The sequence below is a fragment of the Coregonus clupeaformis genome, unplaced genomic scaffold (assembly GCF_020615455.1).
Source record: "Coregonus clupeaformis isolate EN_2021a unplaced genomic scaffold, ASM2061545v1 scaf0091, whole genome shotgun sequence".
Lineage (NCBI taxonomy): Eukaryota > Metazoa > Chordata > Actinopteri > Salmoniformes > Salmonidae > Coregonus > Coregonus clupeaformis.
The window spans coordinates 220,892-244,132 of record NW_025533546.1 but is presented as its reverse complement, the minus strand read 5'-3'; the positions used below and the strand labels follow the sequence as shown (position 1 = coordinate 244,132).

Genomic DNA, 23,241 nt, shown 5'->3' with positions numbered 1-23,241 from the left:
CAGAGGTAAGCTAAGAGAGGTTTTAGAGAAGGTTCTAATCACTGTACAGAACAAAGACACAGAGAGGAACATAGACCAGAGAGGGACTACAGAGACAAGAGGCAACCTGGAACGTCTCAATTACTGGCGACTGGAGGGCATAATCAACCTCTAATGGGACCCGGCTAATTGATAGTGGAGACACAGAGAGAAGGAACCCTTGAGAGGACCGGCTGACTGACTGATTCCTGTGTGTGTGTGTGTGTGTGTGTGTGTGTGTGTGTGTGTGTGTGTGCGCGTGTGTTGGTGGGGGGGTGGTCTGGCTAGCAGCCAAAATTAGCCTTCAACTGGCACAATTTACGACCCTCCACATTCAGAGGAGGGATACCGGCTAGTTTCCCATTGCAGTAAAAAAATTAAAAAATAAAAAATAATCACAAGCAGTACGAGTACTCTAAATGTACAAATGTTAAATTATTTAGCAGGTAAAATGTATACCCACTGACAAAATGTCTAACTCTAAGATGTGTTTATTGTTTGGAGTGTGTCAAGTGCAGTGAACATATGTTCAGATTTGTTTTCAGTTGTGTATCAGAACAACCAGTAATTGGAACAACATATAGCACACTGCAAACTTTTGCCTACAGCCCCGTTTCAAGCTAAGATGTGAGTACTCGAAATTTAGGGCTGTCTCCGACAAAAAAAAATCTTGGTCGACTGAAAGTCGTCTGTTCCTTCGACCAATCGATTGGTAAATTTTTTTAACGGTGTATTTTTCCATATATGTGTATTGTTATATATGTATTTTTATAAAATCAACTATATGCATTGAGCTTGTCTGACGCTTTAAGCTTACTGTTTGATGAAATAACACACAAATGACTCAAGAGGGTGCCAGAGATCTAGATAACCACAAGAAAAAAACCTGAACCTGAACCAACCATTCTCCTCCCACTCCTGCTGGCTTTCGCAGATTCTGCCATTACTCTCCTGAAGTTGCCGGTATTAGGCTACACTAGGAGTCGGCAACCGTTCTCATGTGGAATGCCAATTTATCTTACCATTTCTACCGATCTGCATGCCAGTTATGGTTTTCACATGCACATTTTCGTGGAACAGTTTCATTTCATATATAATAACGTCTTCCTATCTCAAAATCATTGTTATGTGGATAATCAACATTTTATCCAAATCTAAATGAAAATATACAAACCTAAAAAGTAACTTCTATTGCCATTGCCAACTATGTAAAAATAGCCTACATAAAGCCAACAAATAAAAACATTGAAGCCTGCAGGTAGAAATTATCCTGATTTAAAAAATGTATCCTATAAATCATATTGGCTACGCATGGCCTGTCTGCAATGAACTTGAAGCATTGTTTCAACTATTAAATTGGGTCCAGCAGAAGCTTGCGCTGCAACATTGTATAAAATATTCTGGGCCCTCAGTGGTGCTCGGGACAGACACAGCTGTTGGCTATTTGTGCAAGGGATAAGAAGCAGTGCTTGACTTAGGCAGGAGCTCACTGGAGCTGAGTACCGGCACCTCAAACGTTCAATTGCTTAGAATATTAGCTCAACGGTATTGTGGAGCTCCTGCACCTAAATATAAACAGTACCAGCACCCAAAATGAGTACCGAAACCTATTTCAGTCCAAGTCAAGCACTGATAAGAAGTAATCAGGTAGGACTATTTTAAAAGACAATGACTAAATTGAATTGAAAAAACTGGTAAATGGAATGAAATAAACCAAAACTTGTTTCTCAAGTGTAGCATAGTGTCACGTCTCCTCCCGTTGCTCCCCTCCGGCGCTCTGATTCGCCGGTCTACTGAGCCACCGGTCTGAGTGCACCACCTCGGCACCACCGGAATGGAAACCCAACGCACCCTAATCACTTCCAGCGCACTTGCACCTCATCATCTCATCACCGCTCCTATTCAGCCCTGGACTTTTACTTATGATGTTGTGTGTGATTGTTTAGCTTCGTGTCGTGTCATTGTTTAAGTAAACCTTGACCTTGTTAATTCCTGCGTCTGCGTCCTGCTTCTTCGTATACTCAGTACTCGTCACACATAGGTTGTGCGCTCTGCAAACAATGTGTCCACTCCGACAATGAGAATGGTAAGACTGGAATAATAATATATTGAATGCATTAACAGAAATGACCACAACCAAACAAACATTGTAGATTAGAAATGATAGGAATGAATGGTAAATCTACTACTGCTGATATATGTAATGGGGAATTGATATACACTAACAATCAAATGCAAACAATTCACACAATGAAGCAAGAGGACAAATACATTAGAGTGTCTACTTTGAGAAACAGACGCCTCACAGATCCTCAACGGGCAGCTTCCCGGAGTCGCCTATTCACTGTTGACGTTGAGACTGGTGTTTTGTGGGTACTATTTAATGAAGCTGCCAGTTGAGGACCTGTGAGGCGTCTGTTTCTCAAACTAGACACTCTACTGTATTTGTTCTTTTGTTCAGTTGTGCACCGGGGCCTCCCACTCCTCTTTCTACGCTGGCTAGAGCCAGTTTGCGCTGTTCTGTGAAGGGAGTAGTACACAGCGTTGTACGAGATCTTCAGTTTCTTGGCAATTTCTCGCATGGAATAGCCTTCATTTCTCAGAACAAGAATAGACTGATGAGTTTCAGAAGAAAGTTCTTTGTTTCTGGCCATTTTGAGCCTGTAATCGAACCCACAATTGCTGATGCTCCAGATACTCAACTTGTCTCAAGAAGGCCAGTTTTATTGCTTATTTAATCAGTACAACAGTTTTCAGCTGTGCTAACATAATTGCAAAACGGTTTTCTAATGATCAATTAGCCTTTTAAAATTATAAACTTGGATTAGCAAACACAACGTGCCATTGGAACACAGGACTGATGGTTGCTGATAATGGGCCTCTGTACGCCTATGTAGATATTCCATAAAAAATCAGCCATTTCCAGCTACAATAGCCATTTACAACATTAACAATGTCTACACTGTATTTCTGATCAATTTGATGTTATTTTAATGGACAAAAAAATTGCTTTTCTTTCGAAAACAAGGACATTTCTAAGTGACCCCAAACTTTTGAACAGTAGTGTGTGTGTGTGTGTATATATATATATATATATATATATATATATATATATATATATATATATATATATATATATATATATATTTTTGCTACTACTCGACTAAAAAAATCTCGGTCAACCAACAGCCTATCGACCAAACAATCGACCAGTCGACTAATTGGCATATAAACGCGGACACAGATACACTCTCTCTCTCACACTCATGGGTTGTAATGTTAAACTGCCACAACAAACCACAATAAACACAGAAATGAATATACAGTAGAACTAAGCCTTTGCCTGGGAAAAGAGTATGCTTGCCAAAGCCCTCTCCAAAAGGGAATCCTTATTCAGTAGCCACAGTCATTACAACATCGCCATCCCTGCTAACGCTTCTATTGTCATCGTAACTTGAATTCTCCGTCTGGATTTTGTCCCCTAGATAACATAGAGTTTTTATTTCTAGTAGTAATTTGGTTCTCTTCCAGACACCAAACCTCAATCTCTGGTGCTTTAAAGTGAGAGCCAATGGCCTGTCTATAGGCCAGATGTTTTACAAAGACTGACCGCAAAGCCACAAATGTAAAAATAACAGGAGTACTATCCATACCCATTAAATTGGACCAATGTCTTCTGAGACAGAGCTAAATTCTAATTTCCTGCTTAAATAAGGCCCGCACGTACGCACAGCATATACACGCGCAAGTACACGTGCACGTATGAGCAAACACACAAACACAGACACTTTTTGTGGAGAGCCAAGACATCAAAAGCAACTTGTTACTTCACACACTCACCCATACAAACAAGCAAACAAAACAAACACACACACCACCACAAGGATTATAACGTTATACTGCCAAACACACAAACCAATAGAAGGAAACCCTAGGAAGGTCACTCACCATCTGAGAACGACTCTTAGGGCAGCCATTGATGTCTTCAATCTTCTCATTGGCTGAAGACGAGAGAGAGAGAGAGCGAGAGAGAGAGAAGAAAATGGTGTACTTAGTGATATCCCAGGTTCTTACTCCAGCATGTTCCTACTCAGACTGTGCCAGAGAGAGTGAGTAAGGAGAGCAGGCCTGAGACTAGGTGGAAAGGGTCACTACCCCCTCCTTCTCCTGAGAGATGAAACTCAATCTAGTTACAGCAAATGTGCGTGGAGCCACTAGGGGCCAGGCAGAGTTGGCTGGGAGACCACTGGTGCTCGTTTTGGAAGGGATGTGTGTGGATCCCTCGTCGCTTAGAGGCCCAGCCCACAGCAGCTGAGACAAGGTTGTCCTCTCTCTCACAGCTGACAACTGTGCCAACACTACAGCCTGGTGGGGCCCACTGTGCATCTCCGCCACAGGAACCTGACTACCACCTACTGCAGGAAAAGATAGGGTTATCCCAGTGTGTCCAAACTTTGTGTCAGTTGGACAAACACACTTACACTTGCACATAAACACACCCTGTGGAATTTACACAGAACAAAAATATAAATGCAACATGTAAAGTGTTGGTCCCTTGTTTCATGAGCTGAAATAAAATACAAGCACAAAAATCGTATTTCTCTCAAATGTTGTGCAAGAAATTGGTTTACATCCCTGTTAGTGATTATTTATCCTTTGCCAAGATAATGCATCCACCTGACAGGTGTAGCATATCAAGAAGCTGATTAAACAGCATGATCATTACACAGGTGCCCCTTGTGCTGGGGACAATAAAAGGCCACTCAAAATGTTTTTTTATTTTATTTATTTAACCAAGTAGGCCAGTTGAGAACAAGTTCTCATTTACAACTGCGACCTGGCCAAGATAAAGCAAAGCAGTGCAATAAAAACAACAACAACAACACAGAGTTACATATGGGATAAACAAAAACGTACAGTCAATAACACAATAGAAAAATTGAAAATATATATACAGTGTGTGCAAATGTAGTAAGTTATGGAGGTAAGGCAATAAATAGGCCAACACTACAGCCTTGTGGGGCCCACTGTGCATCTCCGGCACAGGAACCTGTCTACCAACTACTGCAGGAAAAGATAGGGTTACCCCAAAATAATTACAATTTAGTATTAACACTGGAGTGATAGATGTGCAGAAGATGATGTGCAAATAGAGATACTGGGGTGCAAATGAGCAAAATAAATAACAACATGGGGATGAGGTAGTTGGGTGGGCTAATTACAGATGGGCTGTGTACAGGTGCAGTGATCGGTAAGCTGCTCTGACAACTGATGCTTAAAGTTAGTGAGGGAGATAAGAGTCTCCAGCTTCAGAAATGTTTGCAGTTCGTTCCAGTCATTGGCAGCAGAGAACTGGAAGGAATGGCGGCCAAAGGAGGTGTTGGCTTTGGGGATGACCAGTGAGATATACCTGCTGGAGCGCATACTACGGGTGGGTGTTGCTATGGTGACCAATGAGCTAAGATAAGGCAGGGATTTGCCTAGCAGTGATTTTTAGATGACCTGGAGACAGTGGGTTTGGCGACTAATATGTAGTGAAGGCCAGCCAACGAGAGCGTACAGGTCACAATGGTTGGTAGCATATGGGGCTTTGGTGACAAAACGGATGGCACTGTGATAGACTACATCCAATTTGCTGAGTAGAGTGTTGGAGGCTATTTTGTAAATGACATCGCCGAAGTCAAGGATCGGTAGGATAGTCAGTTTTACAAGGGCATGTTTGGCAGCATGAGTGAAGGAGGCTTTGTTGCGAAATAAGAAGCCGATTCTAGATTTAACTTTGGATTGGAGATGCTTAATATGAGTCTGGAAGGAGAGTTTACGGTCTAACCAGACACCTAGGTATTTGTAGTCCACATATTCTAAGTCAGACCCGCCGAGAGTAGTGATTCTAGTCGGACGGGCGGGTGCAAGCAGCGTTCGATTGAAGAGCATGCATTTAGTTTTACTAGCGTTTAAGAGCAATTGGAGGCTACGGAAGGAGTGTTGTATGGCATTGAAGCTCGTTTGGAGGTTTGTTAACACAGTGTCCAATGAAGGGCCAGATGTATACAAAATGGTGTTGTCTGCGTAGAGGTGGATCTGAGAGTCACCAGCAGCAAGAGCGACATCATTGATATACACAGAGAATAGTCGGCCCGAGAATTGAACCCTGTGGCACCCCCATAGAGACTGCCAGAGGTCCAGACAACAGGCCCTCCGATTTGACACATTGAACTCTATCTGAGAAGTAGTTGGTGAACCAGGCGAGGCAGTCATTTGAGAAACCAAGGCTATTTAGTCTGCCAATAAGAATGCAGTGATTGACAGAGTCGAAAGCCTTGGCCAGGTCGACGAAGACGGCTGCACAGTACTGTATTTTATCGATCGCGGTTGTGCCCTTGAGCAAGGCACTTAACCCTAATTGCTCCTGTAAGTCGCTCTGGATAAGAGTGTCTGCTTAAATGACTAAAATGTAAATGTAACTGTAATATCGTTTAGGACCTTGAGCGTGGCTGAGGTGCACCCACGACCAGCTCGGAAACCAGATTGCATAGCGGAGAAGGTACGGTGGGATTCGTAATGATCAGTGATCTGTTTGTTAACTTGGCTTTCAAATACTTTCGAAAGGCAGGGCAGGATGGATATACAGTGGGGAGAACAAGTATTTGATACACTGCCGATTTTGCAGGTTTTCCTACTTACAAAGCATGTAGAGGTCTGTAATTTTTATCATAGGTACACTTCAACTGTGAGAGACGGAATCTAAAACAAAAATCCAGAAAATCACATTGTATGATTTTTAAGTAATTCATTTGCATTTTATTGCATGACATAAGTATTTGATACATCAGAAAAGCAGAACTTAATATTTGGTACAGAAACCTTTGTTTGCAATTACAGAGATCATACGTTTCCCGTAGGTCTTGACCAGGTTTGCACACACTGCAGCAGGGATTTTGGCCCACTCCTCGATACAGACCTTCTCCAGATCCTTCAGGTTTCTGGGCTGTCGCTGGCAATACGGACTTTCAGCTCCCTCCAAAGATTTTCTATTGGGTTCAGGTCTGGAGACTGGCTAGGCCACTCCAGGAACTTGAGATGCTTCTTACGGAGCCACTCCTTAGTTGCCCTGGCTGTGTGTTTCGGGTCGTTGTCATGCTGGAAGACCCAGCCACGACCCATCTTCAATGCTCTTACTGAGGGAAGGAGGTTGTTGGCCAAGATCTCGCGGTACATGGCCCCATCCATCCTCCCCTCAATACGGTGCAGTCGTCCTGTCCCCTTTGCAGAAAAGCATCCCCAAAGAATGATGTTTCCACCTCCATGCTTCACGGTTGGGATGGTGTTCTTGGGGTTGTACTCATCCTTCTTCTTCCTCCAAACACGGCGAGTGGAGTTTAGACCAAAAGCTCTATTTTTGTCTCATCAGACCACATGACCTTCTCCCATTCCTCCTCTGGATCATCCAGATGGTCATTGGCAAACTTCAGACGGGCCTGGACATACGCTGGCTTGAGCAGGGGGACCTTGCGTGCCCTGCAGGATTTTAATCCATGACGGCGTAGTGTGTTACTAATGGTTTTCTTTGAGACTGTGGTCCCAGCTCTCTTCAGGTCATTGACCAGGTCCTGCCGTGTAGTTCTGGGCTGATCCCTCACCTTCCTCATGATCATTGATGCCCCACGAGGTGAGATCTTGCATGGAACCCCAGACCGAGGGTGATTGACCGGCATCTTGAACTTCTTCGATTTTCTAATAATTGTGCCAACAGTTGTTGCCTTCTCACCAAGCTGCTTGCCTATTGTCCTGTAGCCCATCCCAGCCTTGTGCAGGTCTACAATTGTATCCCTGATGTCCTTACACAGCTCTCTGGTCTTGGCCATTGTGGAGAGGTTGGAGTCTGTTTGATTGAGTGTGTGGACAGGTGTCTTTTATACAGGTAACGAGTTCAAACAGGTGCAATTAATACAGGTAATGAGTGGAGAACAGGAGGGCTTCTTAAAGAAAAACTAACAGGTCTGTGAGAGCCGGAATTCTTACTGGTTGGTAGGTGATCAAATACTTATGTCATGCAATAAAATGCAAATTAATTACTTAAAAATCATACAATGTGATTTTCTGGATTTTTAGATTCCGTCTCTCACAGTTGAAGTGTACCTATGATAAAAATTACAGACCTCTACATGTTTTGTAAGTAGGAAAACCTGCAAAATCGGCAGTGTATCAAATACTTGTTCTCCCCACTGTAGGTCTGTAACAGTTTGGATCTAGTGTCACCCCCTTTGAAGAGGGGGATGACTGCAGCAGCTTTCCAGTCTCTGGGGATCTCAGACGATACGAAAGAGAGGTTGAACAGGCTAGTAATAGGGGTTGCGACAATTTCGGCTGCTAATTTTAGAAAGAAAGGATCCAGACTGTCTAGCCCAGCTGATTTGTAGGGGTCCAGATTTTGCAGCTCTTTCAGAACATCAGCTATCTGAATTTGGGTGAAGGAGAAGCGGGGGGGGGGGCATGGGCAAGTTGCTGCAGAGCTGGAGGCCGGGGTAGGGGTAGCCAGGTGGAAAGCATGGCCAGCCGTAGCAAAATGCTTGTTGAAATTCTCGATTATCGTAGATTTATCGGTGGTGACAGTGTTTCCTAGCCTCAGTGCAGTGGGCAGCTGGGAGGAGGTGCTCTTATTCTCCATGGACTTTACAGTGGAGTTAGTGCTACAGGATGCAAAATTCTGTTTGAAAAAGCTAGCCTTTGCTTTCCTAACTGATTGTGTATATTGGTTCCTGACTTCCCTGAAAAGTTGCATATCGAGGGGGCTGTTCGATGCTAATGCAGTACGCCACAGGATGTTTTTGTGCTGGTCAAGGGCAGTCAAGTCTGGGGTGAACCAGGGGCTATATCTGTTCTTAGTTCTGAATTTTTTGAATGGGGCATGCTTATTTAAGATGGAGAGGAAAGCACTTTTAAAGAACAACCAGGCATCCTCTACTGACGGAATGAGGTCAATATCCATCCAGGATACCCGGGCCAGGTCAAAAAATTTGCAGTTTTGTCACGCAACACAATGCCACAGATGTCTCAAGTTTTGAGGGAGCATACAATTGCCATGCATATCTGTGTTCCCAGTCATGTGAAATCCATAGATTAGGGCCTTATTTATTTCAATTTAATTATTTCCTCATATGAACTGTAACTCAGTAAAATCTTTAAATTGTTGCATGTTGTGTTTATATTTTTGTTCAGTATATATTATGACTCTTCAAAACCCTGCCATTATCTGTCATTCAGTCTCCCCTGTTGTCTCCTACCCAAATAATGTGCTACTGATCCCAGTCAGGTCCCTGACCCTGTGTCTCTGTCTCACTGTCCCCCTGCTTCACACCCACTGAGCTGCATGGTCAGATTTCAGTAGCAATTGTCTGGTGTGATATTTCCCCCTGTCTACATTGAGAGGGGGAAAGGAAACTATGAATGAACTGGTGAATGGGGTACTCATATTGGGATTGGAAGAGGGATAGAGCTCAGTTACATGATACCAGGGTAGCAGTAGTCAGCTGGGTGGAAGACCTGTCAAAAACAGCCCAGCGACACAGCCAGACAAACTTAGTCAATGAGTCAGCTGTAGACATCCTTTGCAATGAACACCACCTCTGCTTTACCTCACCTACTTGTGCATGTGGGTGTGTGTGCACTTGCATGCATGTTTACAATAGCATGTGCCACTGTTTCTACCCTACACTGTCCCCTAGGGATACAGAGGCCGCTGATGGTGAGACATCATGCTCTCTCTGGGGGCCTACTATATCAGGGGACGGAAGACAACCCAGTTTGTGTCATAACAGATAATCAAATATGTATGCTTACGACAATGCACATCCTTGATGATGGTCAACATCCAGTGAATACTGAGATTAAATCTGAGCATCAAAAGACACAAAGAAAAAGAGAACAGAGGACTCAGTGTCTCCAAACCCACCCATCCTGCCGTTGACGCTACAAAAATCCCCAAAAGATCCATCTTCCACTCTAAAGACCCGCTAGTCTACTCTGACTTTCAGAGAAGTAGTGAGAGAATGTGTGGAATTCATTTTTCAAAATGATTAGGTCTTTCTTGTTCTCTACTCCAGATTCTAGTCCGAATTCTATGAAGAAGACTAGTCTACACAAATGTTCTATGACATGGGACTATGATGTGTTCTGTGCTAAATTATTCTTATTCCTAATTCTATGTGTGCTCTACATGTTTTCTGAGATTTGAGGCAGTGTTCTGTATACAAATAAATATAATCTATATTCTGGGATACAGCGCTATAGAACTCTGGGAAGCAGAGGAGTGATCAGCTGATGTGACAGTGCTGTAACCTCAGGGCACTGTCTCCCCCCTCCACCATCCCTCCTCTTTAAAAGATGACAGGGCAGCTTGTGAAGTGGGAAAATTACAGGACTCTGACTTAGGGGCAGGAGCGCATAGTGACATTACATTACAAAACTTCCCTCAGTCAAACTTCTCCCTGACTGCACCATTGTCAAATATTTCGGGGGTTAAACTGAGGGATTTTCCCAACTCAATTTTGGAGAATAATAACTTGTTGATAATATGTCAATAATATATTTTGTTGAAATTAATACTTTTATGAAATTATACTTTTATGAGGACAGTTCACTAATAGCATATAACATTATGGCGATTACTGTACACATATACATAGCGTTACAACTTCAAAAAAGTATAAATATGGTATCTGCATGAGAAGTCTAGTCCATCAGCCGAACTCATTAGCAGTAACAGTAATAATATGGCATCAAGAGAAGAGATGGTAAATGAAGTGTACCACTTACCGACAACCTGTATGATCTCTGCCAGCAGCACTCCGTCTGTGACATCTGTTTGAAGGTCCTTGATAAGTCGCTTGTGTCCTGACTTGGCTAGGTAGTGGTTGGCCCAATCCGTATAGATCTGTCCAGGACACAAAACATCAGCGTCCACTTATTAGACACCCAGGGAACGACTAATATCAAAAGCAAAACACAAGTCTTGCGCCTCCGCTTTTTAGAAGTCATGCGAGTGTTTAAAATCCCATAACACTTAAAAAATACAAATTACTCAAATTAAACTAATTTACGACTCGAATAAAATAACAACATGGTTGAATTGGACCCGCGCACACCCTTTTCTTTTGTTGGGGCGCATGGCTGGCATATATCCGCGTGGTATTCAAATTGGGACCATTGTGCTCGGATAGCGCAGCAGCGAGAGCGGACGGTTTCAATGAGGCGCTGACATCACGGGCTCGAGGACAGAAAAGGCCCTTCAGAGTGCGCGAGGGAGGGGTAGGGGGATTTGAATTAAGCGTCTGAATAATCTGAATAGTTTCGTTTGTAATTGGTTGTTGCAGACAACTCTCCCTCTCCAAGGCTGCTTGCATCTCCCGGATTGAAGGCCGGTGAGGGATTTATTTGGGTAAATAAAAAACCCAAGCAAGAGCAGAGGGAGAGAAAAATGCAAATGATCAGAGGGAGAGAGATGCCATCTCAAAATGAGACTTGATTTGAGATACAAAAAAATAGGTAACAAACAAAAGCAAGTAAGTAAGTACACAGTAATGCTTAATTAGAAATAACGGCAATTAGGCAAGGGGATGCTGAACAGATTCAGAAAATGTTGCTAGTGTGTTTAATGTGGAAAATTGTAGAAACATTGGCCCTCCTGTAGCTCAGTTGGTAGAGCATGGTGCTTGCAATGCAAGGGTTGTGGGTTCGTTTCTCACAGGGGCCAGTATGAAACAAGTATGAAAATGTATGCACTCACTACTGTAAGTCGCTCTGGATAAGAGCGTCTGCAAAATGAGTAAAATGTAAACATGCTCAAAATCTCAAGGCAAATTGTAAATACAATTCTGGAGTAACCAAATTGAGTTGGACATGAGTGTTTTGTCTGAGGCATCCCAACGAATCTGAGCAATGTTTTGCTGCTGCCATCACTTCAGTATTTCAACCAGCTAAATTAAGCATCACACACATGCACAAGCACACATAATGTGACCCCAGTTCTCTGGGTTTTTAAAGGTAAATAGACCTGGGGCCAATTCAGTGTTACCCATCATATGAATCACTGCTCTGAACGCTTCATTTCAAACACACACACACAGAGCAAGGTTCAAACACTTTCATGTAGGCTACACATGCACGCTTGTAGGTTCTCTCTCTCTCTCTCTCACACACACACACACACACATACACATACAAACACACACACACGCACACACACACACACAGCTATAACATGGCTCAGACAGTGCTAAACGAGCCTTTAAGCAAAGGATAACATTCTCTCAAAACACTGGGGGTTTTGCAGTAAGAAAATACATGTGGTGATGCTTTGAAGCAGTTTTATGCAGCAGGTAAAATTAGGGATTTGGGTGTAATTAAAAACCAGAAGCTGTCAATCATTGGAGCAGTACAGGAACCAGTTAAAGACCCCCTGAGTGTGGGAGGGGGCAGGTTTGAAGGGAGGATGGCAGTATGGTGGATCCAACCTATCCAGATCCATACTCAGGAGCTCATGTAGACTCATCATTATTAATGGAGATGAAACATAGGCCTAGTTGAATGATCCCCATCGGTATTGTAAAATCCCATGTTAGATCAATAGCCCATGTCATGATTTGAAGGGGATATACTAAACACAAAATAAAGTGTTAATTCTTTATGGGGATGAAATGCTGTAACATACTGTATCTGGGGAATATCAACCTAGTGAGCACAAGGCGTTGAAAATACATAGTTTTTTAAACATATTTTCAACCAAAACAATGTATTTTCATGATTGACACCAATCAATGATTGACACCAAAGGTTAAAGGATACAGTGGATCACTGGATTTCATGACTTATTGAACTGGAAGGGCAATCACATTCAATAACAACACATAGGACCTCTGACTTAAGATCAAAACATACCCTAAGGGTACATTAAGAAGTATGGAGCACTGAGAATAGGGAACACAGAGGGAGGGAAAATGAAGAGAGAGAGAATCCTACTTTCAAAACTCTCTAGTGTAAGGCTGGTAAAATCCCGCTCACTAAAACCAGAACACACACACTAAAAGGCCTGTGCTTTCCAACCCACTTACACTAATAACATATCAACTATTAGGGTTATTACTCTGTTAGCAAAGAAGCCTAAAACAGCACTTAACACACCAGAAGATGCCTTTGAGCCGTGTCTGACGGTACTGTCAGCCACTCTGGGAATTCTCCACATCACAGGGAAAAGCCCCTCTCTTCCAGAACATATCTGATTATTCCTAATTTCACCAACTATAGGCACCAACCGCACTGACAGCATCCCACACCCACACTAATATGTGTGTTTGTAATAGTATAATAACCCATTTTAGTGTTGAGTTTGTAAATAAAGTCAGCGGGGGAGACATAGACCTAAAATGGCAAATAGGGAAAAAGAGATGAGTGGATTTTCTATTTCAGCAGTGTTGTGTTTGTGACATGTTAATCAATGATTCTTTCAAGAGGGGAAATCCCACATCAGCATCATTCTCGAAAATTCTCAGTAATCCCACCCTCTCATCCCAAGATAGGGGTTCTTTTTTGGGAGCTGTAAATTGGTAAGAGGGAATGCAACGTGACACTGAGCGGCTGGGATCTGACTCATACACAGTCTCTGACCACTCACTGTACCCTTTACAAGACCTCTGTGTGTGTGTGTGTGTGTGTTTGTTTCTGTGTGCGTGTCAGTGTTGGTGTCGGTGTGTCCTCTAAAGGGTTAAAGGCATGTGAATGAGCAACAGTGTGACGTCTCTTTAAAATGGGTCACACACTCGGACCAGTAAACAACCAACAATGTTCTATGAACACAAACACACACACACACAGATGCCCTTAGGCCACACACAACTGTCTCTCTCCCACTGCATGCCTTAGCCATGCCACACAAACATGCCCCACAACCAGCCTCCACACACCAACCAGGCCTGCTGACACATCAATCCAGCATATGATGCCCCGCAGAAGGCATGACGCACACAGGCCTCCCCCTTCAGCACTGGGTTATGGGCTGGGGAGGTAGAGAGAGAGGGAGAGGGCAGGCAGCTCATCACACTGACATGCCCTTTACTTGTGTTGGTAGGGACTTTCGGAAGGGAAGAGATGGTGATTGGAGTGGATGCTTTGATGTCAAAGGCATACTCTTAGAGATGTCACAGCTAGTCATTGCTTACTGATTAAAGTGGGGAATGCTAAACAGGTGTGTGTGTGTGCGTGTGCGTGTGCGTGTGTGTGTATAGCACGCAAGTCAAAGGATGCATGGCAAACAAAGTGAAAGATGAAAGAGTAAGTTAGTGAAAAATTGTGGCCCCTGGTGAGGGATTTTTTCCTTTTTAAAATTCCTTCTCTTTGCACATGCATGCATGCATGTACACACACACACACACAGTCTTGTATAACTAACCTTGTGGGGACTCACAATTCAGTCCCATTTAAAATCCTATTTTCCCTAACCCTATACCTAACCTTAACATTAACCCTAAACCCCCTAGAAATAGCATTTGACCTTGTGGGGACTAACAACATGTCCCCAGTTGGTCCAATTTTTTTTGTTTACTATTCTTGTGGGGACATTTGGTCCCCACAAGTATAGTTAAACACGTCCACACACACACACCTTCCCCACAACACAGGTATCCCATCCAAAGAGCAGCACTGACCACAAACACACAGGACAACCAAAGAGCAACAACAGCACTACAACAGTCTATTCAGCATCATGGTTCCCACACACACACTTAAAGGGTTGTGCTTTCCAACCCACTTACACTAATAACCTGTAAACTATTTGGGTTCTCCTAGCATTCACAAAGAAGCCTAAAACAGCACAACACTTAACACACCATTATGTCCTAATCTAGTGAAGTGAAAGAGAGCCACGTTAAGAAAACACCCGGACTCACGAGATGCCACATACAGCCAGGAAGTTAAACTCTGTTCAATTTGCTAATGGCATAGCACTGGACGCAGAAAATACCAAACACACACTCTGCTGTGATTACACTTTAGAGGAGGTGAAATGGTAGACTACATTTCACTCATTCACTTTTGCGCTCCTGAAGTGAGGTCTCTATTCTCAGGTGCATAAAAGAACAACTGTATATACGACTTGACAAAAATCTGTAACTTTTGTGATTTTTGAAAGTATAGTACACCAAGTTTGCACAAACATCTCTCCTGAGTGTTCTTCATATTGAAACCGTAATATCCATGGATCTCTGTGGTGTGTTGGCATTCATGCATACTTTTCCTCACAACCTTGTCCCAAATTGACTGCATTACTGCTTGTCTTTGTGAGAGGTATTGACATGTTGAAATCACCAAGCTTTCCGTTTAAGCGACTAGCGCACAGCTCAGACCCTCATGCATACCCCACAAGACATGCCACCAGAGGTCTCTTCACAGTCTCTTTAAGTCCAGAAAAAACTACCGGAAACGCACAGTACTACATAGAGCCATAACTACATGGAACTCTTTTCCACATCATGTAACTCAGTCAAGCAGTAAAATCAGATTTAAAAAACGGATAAAACTACACCTTATGGAACAGCGCAGACTGAGAAGAGACACACACACACACATCATTAGCAAACGCATGCTAACACAAGCACATACATTTTTATTTAATTTATTTACTTTTCACCCCTTTTTCTCCCCAATTGGTAGTTACAGTCTTGTACCATCACTGCAACTCCCGCACGGACTCGGGAGAGGCGAAGGTCGAGAGCCATGTGTCCTCCGAAACACGACCCTGCAAAGCCGCACTGCTTCTTGACACACTGCTCGCTTAACCCAGAAACCAGCCGCACCAATGTGTTGGAGGAAACACCGTACAGCTGGCGACCGAAGTCAGCGTGCATGCGCCCGGCCGCCACAAGGAGTCGCTAGAGCGCGATGGGACAAGGACATCCCGGCCCGGCCAAACCCTACCCTAACCTGGACGACGCTGGGCCAATTGTGCGCCACCTCATGGGTCTCCCGGTAGCGGCCGGCTGTGACACAGCCTGGGATCGAACCCGGGTCTGTAGTGAAGCCTCAAGCACTGCGATGCAGTGCCTTAGACCGCTGCGCCACTCGGGAGGCCCCACACATACATTTTAATATTGTCATTTTGCTGTATTATTGATTTTGTATTGTAGATATGTTATGGTAGAATAGTGTGTAATAATGCATTGTGTTATGCATTGTTTTATTGTATGTAATTGTGATTGGACACCAGGAAGAGTAGCTGTTGCCTTGGCAGCAGCTAATGGAGATCCGGAATAAAATACAAATACAAATACTGTACACACAGCATGCTACCTGCCCCTGTCCACCCCTTTCCATAAATACACACAGCATACTACCTGCCCCTGTCCACCCCTTTCCATAAATACACACAACTTCCTCTATAAGTGTTCAGAGGGACCTGGTTCAACCCCAGACCAGCTATTTTGTGTTGATCCCTCTTCTTCACTTTCTATACCTCCGTTCCGCTCTCGTTTCCTTTCCCTCTGTTTATCGTTCCTCTCTCTCTCACTAAGATGTTACCATCAGTGCCTGGTCTCTCTCTTCTCTTTCTCCTTGTTCCTCTCATCTTCCCTGTTCCACTTCTTCTTTCTTCCCCCTTCCTTTCTCACTTTTCCCACTTCTAATACATTATCTATTTTTCCCTGATCGTAACCCTCTCTCAGTAAGTAACTCAAGGCCCTTACCGTTTTAAAGTGCTCACAGGAGAAGCGGTTGGGTCCCCTGACAGGCACCCTGAGGCCCACACACACCGCCATCCAGGCCCCTCAGGTGGGGCAGAGGGGGACAGGTATAGGGGTAGAGGCTGTACGTCCAGAAAACTCCCCAAAAAGACAGGACTAGAGATGAGCTGTCTGACGACTCTCTTCTTTCCTTCTCACATCTCTCTCTCTACTACCCACTCTCTTTACCAACTTCCCATTTTATACCTCTCTTCACTCTGTCACGCACTTTCTCTGCTCTTCTCCAACTTGCTCTAAGTCACTGTCTCAAACTCACTCTACTTTTCAACTCTCTCTCTCTCTCTTTGACTCACTCACTCAATCACTGAGTCAACTCTTCTCTCCCTCCTTCTAGCTCTCAGCCCCCCTCTTCCCAACCCTCCCATCTCAGCTCAATAGTCTCCTCCCCTTCCCAAGGTGCTGCTGGGCTCAGACCCCCAGACAGATAGTGTAAACAAGATGAATGCCTATGTATCAGAGGTAACAGAGTAACAGGCAAATACCTCTGACAGCCCTTTAACTGACCTCTTATACCATCCACACCTGGCACTGTACATAAAGAACAGACACAGGCACACACACACTTGTTCAGGGGAGGTCTAACACATTTGAGAACCGGAGAAAGCGGGACAAAATGGGAAAGTCTGCCCTCATAACCTGAGATTTCCCATCTATCACCTCCAAGCTATGTGATGTCTTTGTTTCTTTACAGAGAGAAAGTTATCTGTCCTTAAACTATCACTTGTTGCCTTTGGTAGTGAGTCTGAAGAGTATGTGTGTTAGAGGATTTTTACATTGTAAAGGATCATATCAATGGTACAGTGTACTGTACACACACACACCTCCACTTCCCAGTCATAGCCTAACATGCTACCTCCCCCCTCCATCACCTTTAAACCAATTCTGTCCGCTCGGCATCCATATGGCTGGGGTTGGCGATGACATGTGGCAACACTTACCGCCCACGCCAGGGTAGGCACCAGACAGAGCATGTGAGCGGAGTGGAGCGGGAGCGAGCGGGGAGCGCGAGCGGGGAGCGCGAGCGGACTGATTTTGGACAGAGCGCAGAGCGGCATTTTTAAAAAGGACAGAGCGTCGCCCTATGTCCCGCTCCAATTTCGCTCTGCTCACACCACGAGTCTGAAGCATGCTCAAGCCTGACCCAGAATCCATCTGTGTCTTGCACAGTCATCAACAGTAGACTATTTTCAGTCAAAACTCGGCTCAATAATGGAGTTCACCAAGTACTTCAAAAAGGAAAATGAGAAGTCATACAGGTGTACTATTAATATAAAACTAACTAACAATGATAATGTGGTTCAAGAAAAAGAATGTGGTGACATCGTTTCAGTCAGTAAAGATTCATTTTGGAATCTAAAAAGACACATCTCTCGAAAACACGAAAGTGTGCTACGTGAACACGCTGGGAAGAAAGCAAAAGGTTAGCAAGTTGAATAGGGTAACTTGTAACAAAAGTGTAAAGTAAATATAGCCTAATATTCAAACAAATTCATTTTGTCATTCAAAGTAGGCCTAATATATGGTTTGTTTAATTTAATTTGTGTCGTCCATGAATTTGTATTTTATAGAGCAAGAGGAGCAGCAGCAGCAACAAGAGAAAAGGGTTGAGGAATTCAAAAGTTTCTTCACTGCACACAAAGGCCCAACCATAACAAGGGAGAGAAAAAGAGAGCTGGATGTAGCATTTAAAAAAATGATTTACATGGACTATGAACCGCTGAGTAAAGGAGAACGCGAAGGGATGCAACACTTCGCCAGCGCAGCTCAACCGGGCTACACCCCCCATGCTACAACACCGTACGGGACACGCTCATGCCACATGCCCTGGAAGAGATGGAAGCCAAACTGCAAGACCTACTGCAAAATGGTGATGGGCTCGTTCTGTCAGCGGACATTTGGACCAGTAGAAGAGGGCACAGCTTCCTTGGCATCGTGGCCAGTTTCATTGATGGGACGTTCCGGGGGCACACGGTTTTGTTGGGCTGTGAGCACATACAGGGGCACCATACCGCAGATCATATTTACCAAAAGTATGAAAGTGTACTGAAATATTGGAACGGGCAACGACGTGCAGATTCGGTCGTCACTGACAGTGCCAGCAACATGATCAAGGCATTTAACCTCCTCCCTGGCACTGAAGAGGAGGCGGAGGGTGAAGTGACCGCGGATGCCAGCAGCAGAACATGAAGAGGAGGATGAGGGACCACCTGCGCCCTCGCAAGTCCATGTGGAAGTGATAACCTCTCATGTAGAAACTATGATAAATCAGTACTTTACTGTGTCAAATTTACATCTGAGATGCCCCATTCACATGCTTCAGCTGGCGATCAAAGACGCCATTAACGAGCACGACAACATTAATAGGCTGTTAGTGAAAGTCGGGCATCTGGTGAAAAGTGTACGCAAGAGCACCCTGAACACAGAGGAAACCGACCAATTAGGTGTCCGCCCCACAAATGCCTGCGCCACTCGATGGAGCAGCCAGCTGCGGATGATTCAGTCGTTCATCCGGTTGTTCCAAAAATACCCATTATGGCAAAACAAACTCAAGTCTAATGTTGCTAACATCACCCTGAATCAAGTACGGCAGCTGACGCACCTTGTCAGTGTGCTAACACCACTGGCAGACCTCACAGACAAAATGCAGAAGGAGCTGGGGAACCTGGGGATGATCCTCCCTGCTGTCACAGAAATCAAATCCCTGCTCACCGATGACACTCACGCTGCACTTTCAATGGGCTTCGCTGCTTTTGCAGAAACATTGGCAAACAACGTGTCAATTCGCTATGGAATATACTATACTGATAAACATCTCATTTTAGCATCAGTGTTAGATCCCCGTTTCAAGACAGAATAGATAATCCGAGATGAGTCTGTATGCAACAAACTCGGGGAGATCCGCAACCTCCTCATAAAAGAAGTTGAGGAAATTAATGCTCCCAGCGGGACACACGAGACAGACACCCCACCCGCCGCTGACCTGAATCCCGAGCCTGAACCAAAAAGAGCTCGCCTGTTCGGGTCATACTTCAGCGAGCAGCTACGCATAACCGGAGACGCCAAAGGTGAAGTCGAAAATTACCTCTCATCGTCTTTTCCCCGCCTGGCTAAAGTAGCTCGCATTGTGTTCAGCATCCCAAGCGGGTCTGCGAGCGCAGAGAGGGATTTCTCCGCTGCTGGCCTGCTGTCAAGAAACCACCGCATGAGTCTGAAGCCTCAGACATTGGCCAAACTTGTGTTCTTGAAGGTGAACTCAAAAGAACTGTAGATAAGGAAAGCAATTCATTTTTTTAAATTTTATTTTAAAGTTTGACAATGGATATAAGCCAATTTAAATTTTAATCCACGTGCAAGCTGCGCAAAAGTTCAGTTATCAGAATTTTGGCCTAATAGTTAATTTACTTTTAAAACTTTGATGTATAGCCTGTATATTTTTATTTATATAATTAGGCCCATTGATTCGTTTAATTTTACAGGACTTTTTGTGTATATTCCTTCTTACATAGGCTAGGCCTAATTTGTAATTTGAAATAAAACATTTCTATTTGGAAAATGTTGTCGCTGCTCTTTAGTTCTTTGGGAGGTAAGGCTGTGGTTTAAGCTAAAAGTGAAATACATGCAGATTTTTTTCCTTTTTTGGAGCGAGCGAGAGGGCGATTTGAGTGGAGCGCGATGCAAACTTCGTTGAGCGCTGAGCGATAATGAGCGGACTGGCCTGATGTGGCTTTGAGCAGGGGGAGCGGAGGGGTGAACAGCTCCGTGAGCGAGGAGCTGAGATTCTCACCGCTCCACTCCGCTCATATGCTCTGGCACCAGATGGCTGATGGAGAATGATGGATGACTATCCTCCGCTACCCAATGCTCATCTGAAGGGGAGGACCCAGAAAAGGAGGAGGTGCAACAGCAGTGTTTAGGGTAAATCGCTTACCACCATCACAGCTAGAGTGGCCTGTGGAAGTGTTATTTCATCCCTGTTACACACACACAGACACACAAACACACTTTGGTCCTATTTGAATGATGCCACCTCCACCCCAAACACAAACACACACTAGAAAGTACAATAGAAACACTTTATTTGAGTGACAGGCCAGACCCTGAACCCAGACCTCTCATAGGCTTCAGCCAATCAGTGAATACCTTAACAAACAGATGGCTTATGGGAAATCAATATTAATCTGCTGCATGATATGACAACAATTTGTACTGCAGGGAGATGAGGGGGAGAGAGGGGGTGCTGGCTGTCTAACTGCTGCTGGGCTAGAGTGACCACTCAATACCTGTCACAACTCATCATAGGAATAAATGGGTCATGAAGATGAGAAAGAGGGAGAGAGACAGAGAGAAAGAGAAAGAAAGACAGAGAAAGAGAGAGAAAGAGAGACAGAGAGAAAGAGAGAGAAAGAGAGAGAAAGAGAGACAGAGAGAAAGAGAGACAGAGAGAAAGAGAGAGAGACAGAGAGAGAGAGAAAGAGAGAGAAAGAGAGACAGAGAGAGAGCTGAGAGAGAGAGAGAATGTATTCAGCTTATAAAATAGGGAGATAGGGAGGTCTATCTATAAGCCAAACCCCCCACCACAGACCAGGGCAGAGATATAGATCTTCTAGATCTCCTGGTCCCTGTAGCGTAGTGGTTTAGGGCTGAGGAGGGCTTCCTAGACTGCACGTTCTCTATCTGCACTCTGTGGTGGACACACACACAGCTCTTTTAAGTGGTTTGAGCCCACAGCTTACAGTATAGTTACAGAACAATATCAGGCCCACTCTAAATGACCCTTGTCATGTCTGAGCTTGTACTCTGGTACATGAAAGAGCTGTGGTTAGCAATGCCTGGAAGCCACAACGGATACACCCCCCCCCCCCACAGGTTGAGATGGTGTACTTCTGTACTATACTCTCTACTCTGATGGCAAACATATGGACCTAGGTATGAAGTGGAAAAATCTACAGGAAAGACTGAAGTTATTTTTTATCTGATGGGTTGTGTGCATGGGTGCGTGCAAGCGTGTGTGTGATTGTGTGATTGTGTGTGTGTGTGCATGCGTGTGTGCATGCGTTTAGGCTACACCTGTAGCTATTGTGCAGACCTGTGGCAGCATCATGGCTGTCGAGGCCAAGTGTGTTAGCGGCTAATGGCAGTGTGACCCCTCCCTCTTTGCCAGCTTAAACACATTATCCCCTCCTCCTCCTCCTCTCGAACCAATACAGACGGCTGTCTGATCTGAGCAACACAAACTACACACAGCTAATTAGCTTACACTTATCACACACTACACACAGAGAGAGATGCATACATGTAAGCGTGCACACACACTCATACACATCCCCCTCGTACTGTCCATCTTGTCTCTCTCGCTTTCTCTCACACACACACACACAAACATGCACATACATACACACACACACTTATCTCGAAATCTCTACTCCTCTAACCTTGAGAAAGAGAAAGCTTCCTTTCATCCCTATAAGTGTCCTCCCTTCTTCTCTCCCTCGCTCTACCCCCCCCTCCTTCTCTCTCATCCCCAAAATGTAAATAAGACACTGCTGGACTGCTTGTGTCCTTAATTTGTCCTCAATAGTCCTTAATTAGGATGAAGTAGGTGGTGGAAATTGACTACACATCATAAAAAGAAAGGTCATTTTAATTTCTGAAATGCATAAACACACACACAAACAAACATGCATATGCACACACACATGCATGCACACGCACACAAGGGAAAATATGCACACACACAAACTCATAGAGAGAGAGAGAGAGAGAGAAACACACACACAGGCCTGACCCCTGCACTCTGTGGGTCTTCTGTCAGTCATGCTGTGTGAAGGCAGTGGTATATAATTAAACAGTCTTATCATCTCTCCTCTCCAGACTAGCAATAACCTGCCTGCTCAACCTATGACTGACTGATTTACTGACTGTGTCTGACTAGTCACTCACTGGAGATGAGATAAGAACTAGGGATTAATACTGAGAGGAAGGAAAAGAGGGGGAAAGGGAGGGAAGAGAGATTCTGTTAACCTGGGAAGAGTTAGTGGGTAACTCGTAATAACAAATGTAATTCAAATCTCCTTCTATATGGCATAAGGTATCATGTAGCTCAATTGGTAGAGCATGGCGCTTGCAACGCCAGGGTTGTGGGTTCGATTCCCACAGGGGGCCAGTATGAAAAATGTATGCACTCACTAACTGTAAGTCTCTCTGGATAAGAGCGTCTGCTAAATGACAAAAAAAAAAAAAAAAAAAAAAGGTAAAATGTAATTCAATGAATATAAATATCTATTTTCCATCAGCTCACACCACATGACTTCTCTGTACCTGACTGATACTGTGTCTATCAGTGGGCCCCAGATCCTGTTCACTATTATTATTAATACAGTCAGCACCGTATGACGCCAAACACAGAGGAGTAACGCAGAACCATCCCGTATGT

At 44.1% G+C, this 23,241-nt stretch overlaps 1 pseudogene; it reads right to left on the bottom strand.

The window, feature by feature from the left end:
• Positions 1 to 23,241, bottom strand: part of LOC121574490 — a 146,614-nt pseudogene that overhangs the window by 107,427 nt on the left and 15,946 nt on the right.